General features: G+C 38.6%; 1 protein-coding gene across 3 annotated transcripts in view; it reads left to right on the top strand.

Moving 5' to 3' along the window:
- FAM110B (family with sequence similarity 110 member B) overlaps positions 1-16,694 on the top strand; it is a 148,793-nt gene that overhangs the window by 55,651 nt on the left and 76,448 nt on the right. For all 3 annotated transcript variants that reach the window (XM_087420539.1, XM_087420540.1, XM_087420541.1), the window contains exon 3: positions 2,102-2,151. The gene's annotated coding sequence lies outside the window, so the exon portion shown is untranslated. The remainder of the gene's footprint in view (positions 1-2,101; positions 2,152-16,694) is intronic.

The raw sequence follows: 16,694 nt of genomic DNA, 5'->3' as shown, positions 1-16,694 counted from the left end.
GGGGTCTCTGTGGCTGCTATGCTGAGACTGGACGAGACCAGTAGGATGGTTGCAGTAATTCAGAGCACAAGTGTAGCAGCTTGGGCCGGGCTGGAGCTGTGTAGGTGGTGAGGAATGGTCAGGTTCTGGAAATGTTTTGAAAATTGAGTGTATAGGATTTAATGACAGCTTGGGTGTATGGAGTGATAGAAAGAGGAACATAAAGGCTGACTCCAGGGTTCCTGGCCAAAGCCCCCGGAAGAAGGATCCTGCCATTAACTGGCAGAGGAGAGTGTGGTGGGGACAGGCTTGGGAGGGGGTTCAGCAGCTCAGTTTTGGACCCTTTATGTTTGAGCTGCTGATGACATGCAAATGGAGACGTTGAGTTGGCATAGACTATGCCGGTCTGGAGGTCAGGGGAGAGGATGGACTGGAGATGTACCTGTGGGAGTCATTAGCACGTACGTGGGAGCTGGAGCCATGGGGTCCCTGAGACAGTCTCTCTAGAGAGGCAAGAAGAGGGCTGAAGACCTGTTTTTTTGAAACTGGTGCAGTAAGATATTTTCAATTATTTTATCTCAGTGATTTTCATGTTTTATTATAAGCTTTTCTTCAGTATTTGGCCTGACTTAAAATGTTTTTCTGCTTTTCTCTGAACTTCAGTCCACTTTTAAAGTTTTTTTGTTTGCTTTCAATATATATTGTATATATATTCCTGGTGGGTGGGGGAGTGAAGTTAGATATGAAACCTTGTTGCCACTTCCTGATAGGAAGGTTCTAGCACCAACCAGGAGCAGTCTATACCTGGTGGGCCAGATCCCTTCTTCTTGAGGGCAAATAGAGGCGTAAGTCTAAAGTCTCCTTCCAACCGCAGCCGAACAAGAGCAAGCAGAGTATTTCTACCTCACGCTGGTCCTCCGCTGCATTGCCGAAGAATCGATAGACAATCCATGTGGTTTTCAAAACGGGGTTTGCAGAAAACGCTTTACTATCTGGGTATAGTTTGCTATGTTACTTTGATTAAACACAACTAAACAAAGATAACATAAGAACGGGAGGGTACTCTGAAGACTTAGTAGATAGGGAAAGATTGAGACTGTAAAGAGCAGAGCAGTTGAGAGGAGGTGAGAGAATGGTCTCTGGACCCTTTGTCATCTGCATTTCCCGAGGGCCTTGGGTCCAGTGTATTGGTAGCTGGAGTTGTCAGAGTTGATGGTGGGAGCGGGGAGAACCATGTCCCTCAAAAGCAGAAGACCTGTACCTGTGGATACACTGTTTTTATGTAAGTAATCCCTTTAGTTCATACATTTCTTTTTCAGGCTAGTGGCGTATTTATTCATATATCTGAAAAATTAAAAATTATTTCATAGCACTTTCTCAGTCCTTCCTTTTTTTCTTTCTTCCTCCATTTTTCTATGCCATATTATCAGATGGGCTATTTAATCTAGTATTGAATTGCTACATTCTCAAACTAGTGCCTTTTAAAAAAAGAATCACACAAATGGTGATACAAAATCTTTGGAAACTGAGATAGTTATTCATACCCTCTCTTGCTCCAAAATGGACTCCAGCGGCAGACTTCGAGAGTTTGGGTTTCGAGTAGTTTGCTTTCTGTAATAAGGGCACTAGCCCAAAGCAGCTGTGCTGGCCTTGTCACCGGGACAGTGAGCAGCGGGGTCAGGGAGCAGCCATGTTTTACTCTATGCGCCCTGATTTTCGATGCTAGAAGTACAGCGTTAACTCTCCACTCCGCCCGCCGCCGTGAGTGTTTGCTCAGACCGGTATGCACAGGTGAGGATGTTGTGTTAGCCAACCTCATTTGAATAGGTTCACTCTTCTCCCACCTTGCTATGCATCTTTTTTGTCTTTTTTTTTCTCATTTGGGGTTATGTTTCTTTTTGGCATTTAGATAATCACCATTCCTGATCTCAAGATTTTAATTAATTTTCCTTAAACCTGTGGACACACATTCTTTTGTGTCTTTTGATAAGGATACATCGTGCTTCTCTCTACTCCCTAGTGTTTTGTGTGTTTTTCAAAGCCTGGCATTCTCAGTGCCCTTTTGAAGTTGAGTGAATCAATTGTGCTCTTAAGTGACAGAAGTGACTTTTTTCTTTTTAAGGTGCCTTGGGCCTGTCGAGATCCAATCCCAGTCAAATGAAGCCTTCCCTTGTAAGTATAACACTTCCGTTAGCCATCTCTAGTGACTCGTAGGACATGCTCTGTTTCCAGCTCTGATCAGCATTAACACCTGTTAATGTGCTATGTGCAAGAAAGGATGAACACCCTCAAATCTTATGTTTCATGTTAAAAATTAGCAACTTCCAGAAACTCAAGAAACATTTGCCACATCTAACATTATACAATTGGATACAAGGAGTTGCTTATTTATAGTTATTTTTGCTTAGAAGTTTCAGTTTCCAGTATATCATTAGAGACCATCTTCCACAGTTTTAGTCTAGTGTAGATCAGAGGTTGACAAAGGATGGTCTATGGGCCATATCCAGCCCACTGTCAGTTTTTGTAAATAAAGTTTTATTGGAACACAGCCATGATCATTTATGTGTTGACTTTGGCTGTTTCATGCTATAGTGGCAGAGCTGAGAAGTCATGACAGAGACTGTGTGACCTGCAAAGCCTAAAATATTCACTATCTGGCTCTTTACCAAAAAGTTTACCAACTTACGGTCTAAAATATATAACTTTCTTAAACTAAAAATTTTCAGTCATAAAGTAATTTTGGAATCATTGATGTCTCTAGCTTTTTGGAGTTGTCAGGATGAGTCTATTGAGAATATAACCAATGGTTTAAAATAAAAAAAATTAAATGTTTAGCTTTCTAGTACCATTTCTACAGAGTATCAGATTTATTTAACTTAAGAAGCATAATGTGTGGAAATGTAAAATAAAAAGCATCAAGTCACACTAAAAGAGAACACTGACATTTCTACGTAAACCTAAGTATTAAGTTGCATTTTCATAGGGCTTGATGACATTGAAAAGTAAAATCTTTGTGAAGGAATAATTCACACATCTCCTGAGGTCTCCCTTATAAAGCGTCCAAGATGACGTGTTTATAGCCAAAGTGAAGGCTGAATCTGCCTTGACTAAAATCAAATGAGACCTTAGTTTGCTTAGGTTCCTGTGTTGTGTGTGTCTCTGTGAAGATTTCGATGCTTTTCTGATAGCTTAATTAAATTTTCCTACTCATGCATAGTTTATTTGAACTGCTGTTCCGTTTTTCATAGGCTTTTGGTTGCTACTCTGTGTTCCAGTATGATAAGGACAGATCTCCTTTCTCCCAGTGCTTTTTCCATCCTCATCCTCCGTGTAATTGCAAGGTGTTGTCACGCAGCCTGGACCCCGAGAGAATGTTCTCTCCATGGCTGTCTTGTGCTTTGGGGGTGAAGGCAGAACACTAGGCTCAAAGTGGAGAAGCCTGCTCTCACTGGGAATGGTCTGCCTTTCTTTCCTGTCCAGTATTGGTAAATGAGGGCAACCGAGGGACTGTGTTAAATGCTGCAAAATGTGATTACTGCTTGATTTATAGCCACATTCACACCGTGGCCAGGGGTGAGTTCACTGCTATGAAAACACTCAGCTAGTCGTGGGCCCCTGGAGGGCTCTGCTCCCCTCTGCTGGCCCCTGCAGTCGGTCGCTGCTGAATGCAACATTTTTGGCAAGGCTGCTCTTCTCCGTTTCCTGGATATTGGGAAATTAGACGGTAGTTTATTTTCCTAAGGACTATAACTGGAGGCTCTGCCCTTTTAATTGTTCCTGTTTCTTGTACTGTTGTGAATCAAGCTTGAGGATCCAAATTCTTCAAAACAGACTGTTAGAAATCGAGAGTCCCTCTTTTCTGACTCTCCCACTCACTTCCCAATCATGTTTTAAAGCCCCTGGGAAGGCTTGGAAGCTCAGAAGCAATAGTGCAGCTTCATGGTTCAAACGCACATGTTGGGGTCAACTGGCAGCACCCCCAGATTCCGTCACTCACTGGCTGTAGCCTCGAGAAGGTTACTGACCTCTCTCCGTTTCCTGCACTGTAAAATGGTGGCAGTAGTATCTTCGTCATAGAATTGTTGCAGGGATTAAATGGTTAATGTGTTTTAGTGTGGGGCCAGGCTCATAGAAGATGTTCAGTGAAGGTTAGCTGTTCCTGGGCCGCAGCTGAGGGAAAGACTCACCTCAGGCTTGTGTTACTTCTGCTCTCTCCATTCCCTCCCTCAGAGGTGGCTGCCAGACTGTATTGCTTTGCATTGTCATATGTAGTGTCATTGGGAACGGTTTGCCCCCTGGGGACAGGTATTTGATCACTGGTATGTTTTAGAATTGTTTGCATGTGGCTTTTTTATTGTTTTTTAAATTCTCTACAGAGAAAACACCCCCCTTATTAGCTGCAGGACGCCAGCTCCCACCTGCCCTCCCCTGTTGAAGCTATGAAATAGCTTTTTTTTTTTTTTTTTTTTTTGCTGAGGAAGATTTGCCCTGAGCTAACATCTGTTGCCAGTCTTCCTCTATTTTATATGTGAGCCGCCCTCACAGCATGGCCACTGACAGATGAGTGTTGTAGGTCCGCGCCTGGGAATTGAACCCTGGGCCGCCGAAGCAGAGTGCACCAAACTTAACCACCATGCCACTGGGGCTGACCCTGAAATAGCTATTTTTATTTAAGAAGAAGCTGAGACTTAAAGAAATGAAGTAATTTGACCTAAATTTATATAACTAATAAGGAACAGAACAGATATTCAAAACCAAGAATGTTCTTAAAGCTTCCTTTGACCTCAAGATGTTTAACTGTATGTTTTTAAGAGTAATACACAAGTCAGTCAGAAAAAAAGGTAAGTGTATATATTATATTCATATAAAATACCTATTAATTTCCTCCAGAAAACTGCTTTACTATAAACATGAGACAAATAAAAGAAAAATTGGTCAAGTAAAAGCTGAAGAAGCAAAAATAACTTAAAAGAAAGGTTTTAAATGGGTATTAATGGTGGTTAACTGTTTAAAATAAGCTTTCCGAGGGCCTACAAATAGAAAAATTATTCTCAGGTCCTAATAAACTAGTCTCGGTATAAAGGCACAATATAACATTCAAATGAGTAAGCATAAATGTCATAAATTCATATGGAATTGAGTCATCATTTTTCTTTATATGTACATGGCATACGACATATAAATAAGAGATTGAAAGGTTCAGAAGAATTCAAAATAAAAATAATTTTATTAGGATGTCAAATCAGTAATAAAACCTTTTTAAAAACGTTGTAGTAAGACTATATTGGTAGTATTGGTTTTTTAATACAATATATGGTTTTTTTGAGGTAAAATTTACAGATTTTAGGTGTATGGTTTGATAAGTTCTAACAAATATATACACTCATGGCACCACCCTAATTTCCATCACCCCAGCAGATTCTCTCATGGCACTTTCTAGTCAGTTTCTCCTTTTCCACCCCCCAGAAGAAATCATTGTTCTGATTTCTATCACCGTAAGTTAGTTTTATCTGTTTTTAAATTTATACAAATGGAATGATACAGTAAATACCCTTTGTGCTGGTTCCTTCCCTTCCGTGTCATGTCTTCAAGGTTCATGCTTGTTGTTGTATCAGTAGCTCGGTCCTTTTATTGCTGAGTAGTATTCCATTGTGTGCCTATACTGCAGTTTGCTTGTCAGTTCTTCTGTTAATGGATATTGGATTGTTTCCAGTTGTGCATTTTGAATAAAGTTGCTGTACACATCGTTGAACAAGTCCTTTTGTGGACATGTGTTTTCCTTTATCTTGGATGATACTGTCCCCTGGGTGGAATTGCTGGGTCACAGGGTAAGTGTTTGATTAACTTCAGACTTTCCCATCAGCAGAGTGTGCGAGTTCCCGTTGTTCCACATCCTCGCCAACATTTGTATTGTCTTTTTATTTTTAGTGATTTGAGGGCTATGCAATAATGTTTTGTTGTGGTTTTAATTTGTATTTCCCTCATGACTAATGTCCGTGAGTACCTTTTCATGCACTCATAGGTTTTTCATATTTTCTTTTGTGACGTGTCTATTCCAGTCTGTGGCCCTTTCTTTAAGTTGAACTGTTTGTCTTTTTGTTATTGATTTGTAGTTCTTTATTTTTTCTGGCTAAAAGTCCTTTTTCAGGTATATGTTTTGGGTATATTTTCTCCCATTTAGTAGTTTGCCTTTTCGTTTTCTTAACAGTGTTATTTGATGAGCAGAAGCTTTTAAATCTTTTAAAGGTCAATTTGTCAATTTTCTTTTACATTTTGTTTTTTGTTAGCAAATTAGGAAATTTTTACCTACTCCAAAGTTGCGAAAATATTCTGTTTTTTTCTAGAAGCTTCATAGTTTCAGTTTTAAACTTTTACACCTATGTTCTACCTCAGGTTGATATTTTTGGTGTGAGGTAGGGGTGAAAGTTTACTATTTTCCAAATGGATATCCAATTTTTCCATCATCATTTGTTGAAAATTCTTTTCATTCTCCATTGAATTGTCTGAGTTCCTTTGTCAAAAATCAGTTGTATATTTGTGGATCTATTTCTGGACTCCCTTCTGCTTCATTGACCTAATTCTTTATTCTTATTAACACCACAGTGTTGGGATTTTAGTATCTTTCTGGAACAGCTTCCTGTCCTTCTCTGGGAGGAGGATACTTTCTCATCAGTGGGAACACAGAGAAACCGCCATCTAGGTTCCTCACAGGGGTTCACAATTCCACGAAATGGGAAACGTCACTCATCCATGATTCTGACATGGAGTTTTGCAGGTAGAGTGTGTTCTGCAGTTGGATGACTGCAGTTTGTTCAGATATGAGAAATTTGGTGTAATGTATTCCATTTCACTGCGATTTAGGTCAGAGAATAATGCTGAAAAGAAATACGTATGAAGGCATGAGTGAGCACAGACTACAGAGCAGCCCCAAACTAGTAAATCAAAAAGGAAGATAAGTTAACTGAAATTTCAGTTAATCTCACACTGAGACCAAGCAATGTTTAAAATCACAATGTTTTAGTATTGCGTTTTCTTGGTTGCCAATGAAGTATTTTTTTTCCTGTAAAATACATTCTCCCCAAAGATACACAGCATCAGCATCTTTTGGAAGGACAGAAATTGTTATTTTTCAAAAAGAAAAAAAGTAGAAGAAATTCTGTGTAAGTTCCCTTGTTGAAAATGAGGAAATTTTAAGAAAAGTAGTAATTACAAATCAGAAAAGATCTTTCTTCTCTGTCCTTCCTCCCTTGGCCTGTCCCAGGCTGGAGTTGGGGGCAGGAGGCCCTGCCCATTTATGCAGGACGTAGGCTCTCTCACCCCGGGCTTCTCAAGGAGTTGGAGTATTCATTCTCATCAACTGGACCACTCATTACTACCTGTGGAGGAGCAAGGCCTGCAAGAATTTCTATTTACTTCACCTAGAGCAGCCAGGATGCACTGTTTTGTGTGGATGAGCTGCACTCATTGTAGACAAAATAAAATTAACTAAGAACCCTCCTCTTTCTCCCCTCCTCCCTGCCCTCAGGATAACAGAAGACTAGGTACCATTTTTTAAGGGCTGTCACTGATTCACATCACATATTCAAATTGTTTTTGTTCTTAAACAACAGTAAAAACAAATATGAAGATAATGCTTACTCTTTGGGGGAAGATGATTAAAACAAAATCTTCTTTAGTCTGTAAAAGGTACAGAATACCATCAAGATCAGGTCGATGCCCTCTGGACTCCTGTAGTTCTTTTCCACTAATCTTTTAGGTGCTTTGTGCCATTTATTCCTCATACAGAACATTTCCACGATGTTCATTTATAGGCCTTCTGTATAATTTAGCACACACACCACTTGTGTAGGCTTGACTCGCCCTTTATGATAAAAACACCCATCTTGTTGCTATTTTATGTAAGAGGAGGTTAAACTGCCCTCTTTATTAGAAGACCTGCCTGCAGTGGAATTACAATAGCTTCTCCCTGGATGGGAGCACTGACTTGGCAAAGAGCATGAGCAGTCATTCAAGAAGAATGTAATGGAATCTTTGAAATTTAAATTAGCTTGTAATCTGACTTTGGAAATAAAGTCAAAGAGAAACCTAAGAAAATTTCCTTAAGGTGAATTAATGTCCTTCAAATCACTTGCAGTTTCAAAGCTAATAACATGCATACGATAAAAGTAATATGCCATGAAGCTTATCTTTTTCATGGGCTTGTTCTCTCTGATACACTGATACTAGGCTTAGAAAAGGTGCCCTACATAGAGAGAACCCACATCTGCAGAAATGCCTTGCAAATATCACCAGAGAGTTACAGACTGTTCCGGTAAGGTTTGGAGGAATAACTTTTTCCTTTATTGTGTCCATGAAGCATAAGTTGTTAACCCAAGCAAGAACCTCAAGTAAGTGACACAGATTTTCGTCTTTATTTAGAAACTATTCAGTTGTTCATATTTTCAAAGGATTCTTTCCTTTAAATAACTCTTCCTCATTCTTAAAAGACATAATATGTTTTCTGTTACGGTGACTGAATGGTCAGCGTTTCAGGACAATAACACTAGTTAAATGAAAAAGGTCCCATAATTGCCGTCATTGCCTTTCACAGGATTACGTAATGAAAAATTATTTCTTTGCTGTAAAAGAAAACATAGAAAAGGATCTCTACATATGCAAATAGGAACAGGAGAAATATAGGGAATCTAGACACAAAGCTAGTCACCATTTATGAAAAATGTAATGTTCAAAAAAGAAATTGGGGGGTGAGTATTTTCAGTAGGAAAGAAAGTCTTGGCTTTCTAGACAATTACACACTTAACCTTATAGATGGAATAGAGCTAACTTGGCTTCAAGGCAAATTTCTGTTAAACAAATCCCATTTGCACATTAATTTCTATTGTGGAACTTAAAAAATTGGTCCCCAGATATAATAAAATTACCTTTAAAATGTACACATATAAATGGAAATATCTTTCTGACAAAACCATCAAACCATTATCTATTAATGATGCTGAGCTATGGCTCATAAGATTTTAAAACTGTAAAAGTAAAAATAGAGGCAGTATAGGCAGACACGCTGGAAGGTGATTGCTTTACTGTATTTTAAACTCATTTCCCGCTATAGCAGAAGCAATCCATAAAGCTTCAGAAACTTGCCAGAGTTCCAGTCAGTCTTGAATCACGCTAATGTTTCTAACTTTATATCCAAAGAAATTATTTTCCATTTTCCCCATCACTTAAACTTACTGGCTTCTTTCCAGACATTTGAACCTGGCCATACCTTGCAAATGTATAAGAATGCCCTAGATAAAAGGAATTATCCAAATAACTAAGGAAAGGAGTATCTGAGCCCTCCTTAGCAATGAGGACTTGCACCAGTGCCAACAGAGGCTTGCCCTCATGTCCAATAATAATCAGCAAATTGACTGGCAATCCAGGCTGGACTTTTGGTTCCCACCCTAATGGTTTGACTTATGGCTGGGAATGATTAGCACATCAAAACCATTTTTGCTGAGGCTGCCACTTACTAGCTGGTTAGCAAAGCTAAGCTATACCGTGTAGACTGGCTGTAGGCCAGATCCTATGACCAGAGCCTGAGGCAGCAAGAATCTCCAAGCCTGAGACTTTAGAGGGGCTACTCATTAAAAACGTGCCACCCACAGTTTTTTTCTTTTCCTTAGATGAATGTGGGAAAAAATACAGAGCTTTAATAAACCATTTATGTTCAATGTTGGTAAAAGCACAGTAGAAAAATTAAATTCAGACAAGTGAACCATACAGACATAAAAACTATGCAGATTGTGGCATTTGCCCCTAGATTTCTGTGTTAATATGCACAGAAATATATGTATATATACATGTAGAAATAATTTTAACAAAAATGGAATCATAGTATACATTGGTTTATGACTCTCACTTAATATTCAGCTATATTTCCATTTAATAAATATTCTTCTATAGTATCACTTTTGAATAACTGTATAATGTTCCATTATTTATTTTTATACATCATCATTTATTTAACCAATTGGCTGCTGTTTAATGTTAAGATTTTTGGTTTTTTTCTCTATAAAGGATACTATGATAAATACCTTACTTCAGTTTTTTTTTTGTACATATCCTCGATTATTTCTAGTTTTTTTATTTTTGCACGTGACCCCAACTATTTCCTTAGGATGATTTTCCCAAAGTGAATGGCCAGGGGTAAAGATATACACACTTGTAAAATTTTAAGGAGTTTTTCCAAATTGCCCCAGAAAAAATGTTGTGCTTTATTTACATTCCAGAATTTCTAGATGTTATTAACAAACTCTTAGAGTATAACATGTTCCATCTGGGTTGTGCTCGGGGCATCATGGTTATGTATTTATCTTATATACTACTTTTTCTGGGAAGGGGTCAGTTTTTCTAATAACATTAATATCGTTTGGCCTGGTTGTTTTAATTTTGCCATCAGCCAAACGAGAACTGAGATACAGTAGTGTTCTCCCCCTTGGAACGCGGGAAGGTGTTCCAGGACCCCCAGTGGATGCCTGAAACTGTGGATAGTACAGAACCCTATAAATACTATGTTTTTTTCCATACATACATACCTGTGATAAAGTTTAATTATAAATTAGGCACAGTAAGAGGTTAAAAATAATAACTAATACTAAAATAGAACAATTACAACAATACACTATAATAGCAGGCTCAGCATGATTTTTTTGCTTAAGTGGAGAACTTGCACCTTTTCCCTTAAAGAAAGCACTTTCCAGCTTCTTTTTGGCATATCCAAATTGCCAGCATCACTACTCTTGTGCTTTGGGGCCATTATTAAGAAAAATAAGGGTTACTTGAGCACAAGCACTGTGATAACACGACAGTCGACCTGATAACCGAGATGGCTACTCAGTGACTCACGAGCAGGTAGCGTTACAGTGTGGATATGCTGGACAAAGGGATGGATCACGTCCTGGGCAGGATGAGCATAACAGTGTGAGATTTCGTCACACTACTCCAAACAGTGTGCAATTTAAAACTTAAGAATTGTTTATTTCTGGAATTTTCCATTTAATATTTTCAGACCGCAGTTGACCACAAGTAAAGGAAACCGCCTGTAAGGGAGGACTACTGTAATGTTTACAAAATGCTGGGCACTCCCTAAATGCTTTCTGTATATATTAACTCATTTAATTCACACATCTTCATCCTCATGTTGCAGATGAGAAAATTCAAGCATACAGAAGTTAAGTAATTTACCCAAGGTAGCTAGATTGGGATAAAATATAATGGGGTAGAATATGAGAAGTATATGGTGATACTCTTCTAGCAACATAATTTCTCTCAAGGAGTATAATTCAGGATATAACCTCGAAAGTTTTGATATGACCCTCTCAAGACAACTATCCTTTCACCTCTGCTGACTTTGAAAGTTTCAGAAAGATCCTAGATGAATTTCATAACAAATGATGTGCTGTAGTTACATATTTGTTTGGATAAAATTCTAATGTTTCAAAGTTAGTAACGTTAAAACATAATTACGAACATACATGCCATGCATACCTGAAGTTTTTCCATGAAGCTTTTGCTTAAAATAGCAGCATGTGTTACTCATGCAAGATTATATGCCTTGATGTTGGACAGAAGTGAAGAGATGCATTCAAGAACTGGAGCTGATGCTGTACAGAACTATTGAAAAAGATAAAAACATCATTTAACTGAAATGTGTAGGCATTCCACTTTGGGAGACAAAGCTGAAATTTAGGACATTGGTTCATTTACTGTAATTTAAAGTTTTGTAGGAATTATCCCATGTCATTAGAGAGAGAGTCCAATCCTAGGTCCTTTTGATAGTACAGAGATGATTGCTAGGTAAATACTTCACGTCTTAGGAGATACCTGTCAGCATCCAGAAACATGGTATGATCTGAGAACACAAGGGAAGCTAAGCAGTTCAGGACTACTTCTGCAACCTAATTCATAGCTCTTATTAGATAATAATATCTAATTATTATTTCTAATTATTATTAGGTTATATCTATTATATTATTATATATAAAATTATTTACTAATATCTAGTTATTATACCCACAGGGTAATTAATTTTTTGTGTGTAGGCACAAACAAACATGGTTTTAGTGAGAAGGGGATGAAATAGGAACCAGTTGAGTCAGGAGTCCCTGAGCAAGTCCTGTAACCGCGTGGGCCCCTTTCCTCAGCTCTAAAGTGTGAATAATAATGAGAATACCTCCCTGACAGCATTCTGGGGAATCTCAAAGCAGAAAATGCATGTGAAACTTCCTTGTCAATTTAAAAACTGTTCAAGTTTGATCATTGGCAGTGTTTTATCTGTCTCCTTCCCTGGTTTGGAAGGTCCGTGTCCTCATCCTAGCACAGTATTTGACAAATGATAGGAGCTAAATAAATACCAGTTAAATGTCATTATGAGCAGAGGGAGGAAGAGCATTGACAACAAGGAACCCCGTTTGAGAACTGAGTAAGTTCGAGGCCCAGCATTCGTGTCATAGTAACCTCTCAGACATGAGGTGTTGTCATGCAACTGGCAGCGTTCTCAGTGCTTTACTGAGTTCCTATTTAATCATCACAAAAACCTGGGGAGGAAAGTTCTGCTGGTATCGTTTTCTTGCTGGGTGGGGACATGAGGTTCAATAACTTGTCCATGTTCCCAGTGCCCACTGGTGCTGGAGCTGGATGCCCTGCGGTCTGATTCCAGAGCGTGCCTAACTGCGGGCTGTCTGCCTCCGGGGCCTCCTTTCTGGTTCCTCGGGGGTCAAGGAGGTTTTACCTATCTTCATGTTTTCAGTGCCCTGCACATAAAAAAACATTGATGATTGCTGAATAAAGGCATGAAATCCTTTCTTTTTTAAGTAATTTTTTTTCTTTGTGGCCAAGACGCTTTACACACCACCCTGAATGGCATGTATATCAAGATTGCCCCATTTTACATGGAAAGTCTGAGGTGAAAATACAACTCATGGAGAAGGAGCAATATGCCCATATATCCATAAATAGAGGACAAGTCTTCCTAAAACAAAAATGTGGTCTTTGCTCCTCTGCTCCTCCTCACTGTGAGGGTCCAAAGCTGTCCCCAGTTGGGGCTCTACCCGCCTTCCAACCTTCTGTCTCACTGTGTGTCCCTGGGAAGCTGCATCCTTGATGTCTCAGCTTTGTCGTTGGTTGAGGGTGGTGAACACACTAGAACGTAGGGACAGAATTCTGTGTTAGAAGAAAATGTCTGCCACAAATGCCCGAGAGAGACTTTCAAGGTAGTCCCAGTGTGGTGTCTCCCCTTTCTGAAGCCCCTCCCTTCCGGCGGGCCCCCAGGTGCTTACTGCCTCTCTCAGCTGTCAGCTCTGTCAGGGGAGGGTCATATCCCAACCCATGATCACACAATGGGGGTTCAGTCTATATTTCCTGAATTAATGAACAATATTACTGTAGTGTTTTAGGTTCTCAAGTAACTCGCTCTTCTCTGCCCTAAACTTTAATTTAAGAGCTACAAGTCAGGATGCTAAGGAATAATCTTACTAGTTATTTAAAATCATTCCCATTAAGGTATAAATCACTGATGTCTTAAACCACTGCGGTGGCTTTGTTGTTGTTGTTAAAGAGAATTTGTTGGTACCGTTCATTTTTAATTGCCAGAATGTCCATTCATGCAGGCTCTCCGCTGTCTACTTGGACATGCATGTTCTGAAATCAGCAAGTACTTACATATGTGTGAAATGTCCGTGTGCATCCTACCTTGTCAGCTGAATAAACCTGTGTGTGACTTATAGACCTATTTAAATATAAATGAAAGAAAGGTGGGAGTTTTAATTTCTGGAGAATATAGAAGTCCTTTTGTTATGCAGTTCTTAAATTTGTGTTCAATGAGGGATTTTTAAAATTCCCTGTAATTGATCTTTTTTTTTTTTTAATTTTTTCTTTATTGCAGTAACATTGGTTTACAACATTGTAAAAATTTCAGGTGTACATCATTGTACTTCTATTTCTGCATAGATTACATCATGTTCACCACCAAAATACTAATTACAACCCATCACCACACATATGTACCGAATTATCCCTTTCACCCTCCTCCCTCCCCCCTTCCCCTCTGGTAACCACCAATCCAATCTCTGTCCCTATGTGTTTGTTTATTGTTGTTATTATCTACTACTTAATGAAGGAAATCATACGGTATTTGACCTTCTCCCTCTGACTTATTTCACTTTGCATTATACCCTCAATGTCCATCCACGTTGTCACAAATGGCTGGATTTCATCATTTCTTATGGCTGAGTAGTATTCCATTGTGTATATATACCACATCTTCTTTATCCATTCGTCCCTGATGGGCACTTAGGTTGCTTCCAAGTCTTGGCTATTGTGAATAACGCTGCAATGAACACAGGGGTGCATGTACCTTTGCAAATTGGTGTTTTCAAGTTCTTTGGATAAATACCCAACAGTGGAATAGCTGGATCATATGGTAGTTCTATCCTTGCTTTTTTGAGGAATCTCCATACTGTTTTCCTTAGTGGCTGCACCAGTTTGCACTCCCACCAGCAGTGTATGAGAGTTCCCTTCTCTCCACATCCTCTCCAACACATGTTGTTTCCTGTCTTGTTAATTATAGCCATTCTGACGGGCGTCAGGTGATATCTCATTGTAGTTTTGATTTGCATTTCCCTGATAGTGATTTTGAACATCTTTTCATGTGTCTGTTGGCCATCTGTATATCTTCTTTGGAGAAATGTCTGTTCAGGTCTTTTGCCCATTTTTTAATTGGGTTGTTAGTTTTGTTGTTGTTGAGATGCATGAGTTCTTTATATATTTTGGAGATTAAGCCCTTATCAGATGTATGGTTTGCAAATATCTTCTCCCAATTGTTAGGTTGTCTTTTCGTTTTGTTGATGGTTTCCTTTGCTGTGCAGAAGCTTTTTAGTTTGATGTAGTCCCATTTGTTTATTTTTTCTATTGTTTCTCTTGCCCGGTCAGATGTGCTGTTTGAAAAGATGTTGCTAAGACCGATGCCGAAGAGCGTACTGCCTATGATTTCTTCTAGAAGTTTCATAGTTTCAGGTCTTACATTCAAGTCTTTAATCCATTTGGAGTTAATTTTTGTGTATGGTGTAAGGTAAGGGTCTACTTTCATTTTTTTGCATGTGGCTATCCAGTTTTCCCAACACCATTTGTTGAAGAGACTTTCTTTTCCCCATTGTATGTTCTTGGCTCTTTTGTCAAAGATTAGCTGTCCATAGATGTGTGGGTTTATTTCTGGGCTTTCGATTCTATTCCATTGATCTCTTTGTCTGTTTTTGTGCCAGTACCATGCTGTTTTGGTTACTATAGCTTTGTAGTATATTTTGAAATCAGGGAGTGTGATGCCTCTAGCTTTGTTCTTTTTTCTCAGGATTCCTTTAGCTATTCGGGGTCTTTTGTTGTTCCATATAAATTTTAGGATTCTTTGTTCTATTTCTGTGAAAAATGTTGTTGGAACTTTGATAGGGATTGCATTGAATCTATAGATGGCTTTAGGAAGTATGGACATCTTAACTATGTTAATTCTTCCAATCCAAGAGCACGGAATATCTTTCCATTTCTTTGTGTCTTCTTCAATTTCTTTCAGCAATGTTTTATAGTTTTCGGTGTACAGATCTTTCACCTCTTTGGTTAAGTTTATTCCTAGGTATTTTATTCTTTTTGTTGCAATTGTAAATGGGATGGTATTCTTAATTTCTCTTTCTTCTACTTCGTTGTTAGTGTACAGAAATGCAACTGATTTTTGTATGTTGATTTTGTATCCTGCAACTTTACCATATTCGTTTATTACTTCTAAAAGTTTTCTGGTGGATTCTTTAGGGTTTTCTGTATATAAAATCATGTCATCTGCAAATAGTGACAGTTTCACTTCTTCCTTTCCAATTTGGATCCCTTTTATTTCTTTCTCTTGCCTGATTGCTCTGGCTAGGACTTCCAATAGTATGTTAAATAGGAGTGGTGACAGTGGGCATCCTTGTCTGGTTCCTGTTCTTAGAGGGATAGCTTTCACTTTTTCACCATTGAGGATGATATTAGCTGTGGGTTTCTCATATATGGTCTTTATTACGTTGAGGTACTTTCCTTCTATACCCATTTTATTCAGAGTTTTTATCGTAAATGGATGCTGTATCTTGTCAAATGCTTTCTCTGCATCTATTGAGATGATCATGTGATTTTTGTTCTTCATTTTATTAATGTGGTGTATTACGTTGATTGATTTGCGAATGTTAAACCATCCCTGCATACCTGGAATAAATCCCACTTGATCATGGTGTATAATCTTTTTAACGTATTCTTGTATGCGATTTGCTAGTATTTTGTTGAGGATTTTCGCATCGATGTTCATCAGTGATATTGGCCTGTAATTTTCTTTTTTTGTGTTGTCCTTGTCTGGTTTTGGTATCAGGGTAATGTCAGCTTCGTAGAATGAGTTAGGGAGCTTCCCCCCCTCCTCAATTTTTTGGAAGAGTTTCAGAAGGATAGTCTTCTGCAAGAAGTCAAAGTCTTCTTTGAATGTTTGGTAGAATTCACCAGGGAAGCCGTCTGGTCCTGGACTTTTATTTTTGGGGAGGTTTTTGATTACTGTTTCGATCTCCTTACTGGTGATTGGTCTATTCAAATTCTCTACTTCTTCTTGATCCAGTTTTGGAAGGTTGTATGATTCTAAGAATTTATCCATTTCTTCCAGATTGTCGAATTGTTTG

This window comes from Ceratotherium simum, chromosome 31, assembly GCF_057802395.1.
Source record: "Ceratotherium simum simum isolate JZ-2026a chromosome 31, ASM5780239v1, whole genome shotgun sequence".
Lineage (NCBI taxonomy): Eukaryota > Metazoa > Chordata > Mammalia > Perissodactyla > Rhinocerotidae > Ceratotherium > Ceratotherium simum.
Note: the sequence above shows the minus strand (reverse complement) of the source record. Positions and strands in the feature narration are given on the sequence as shown.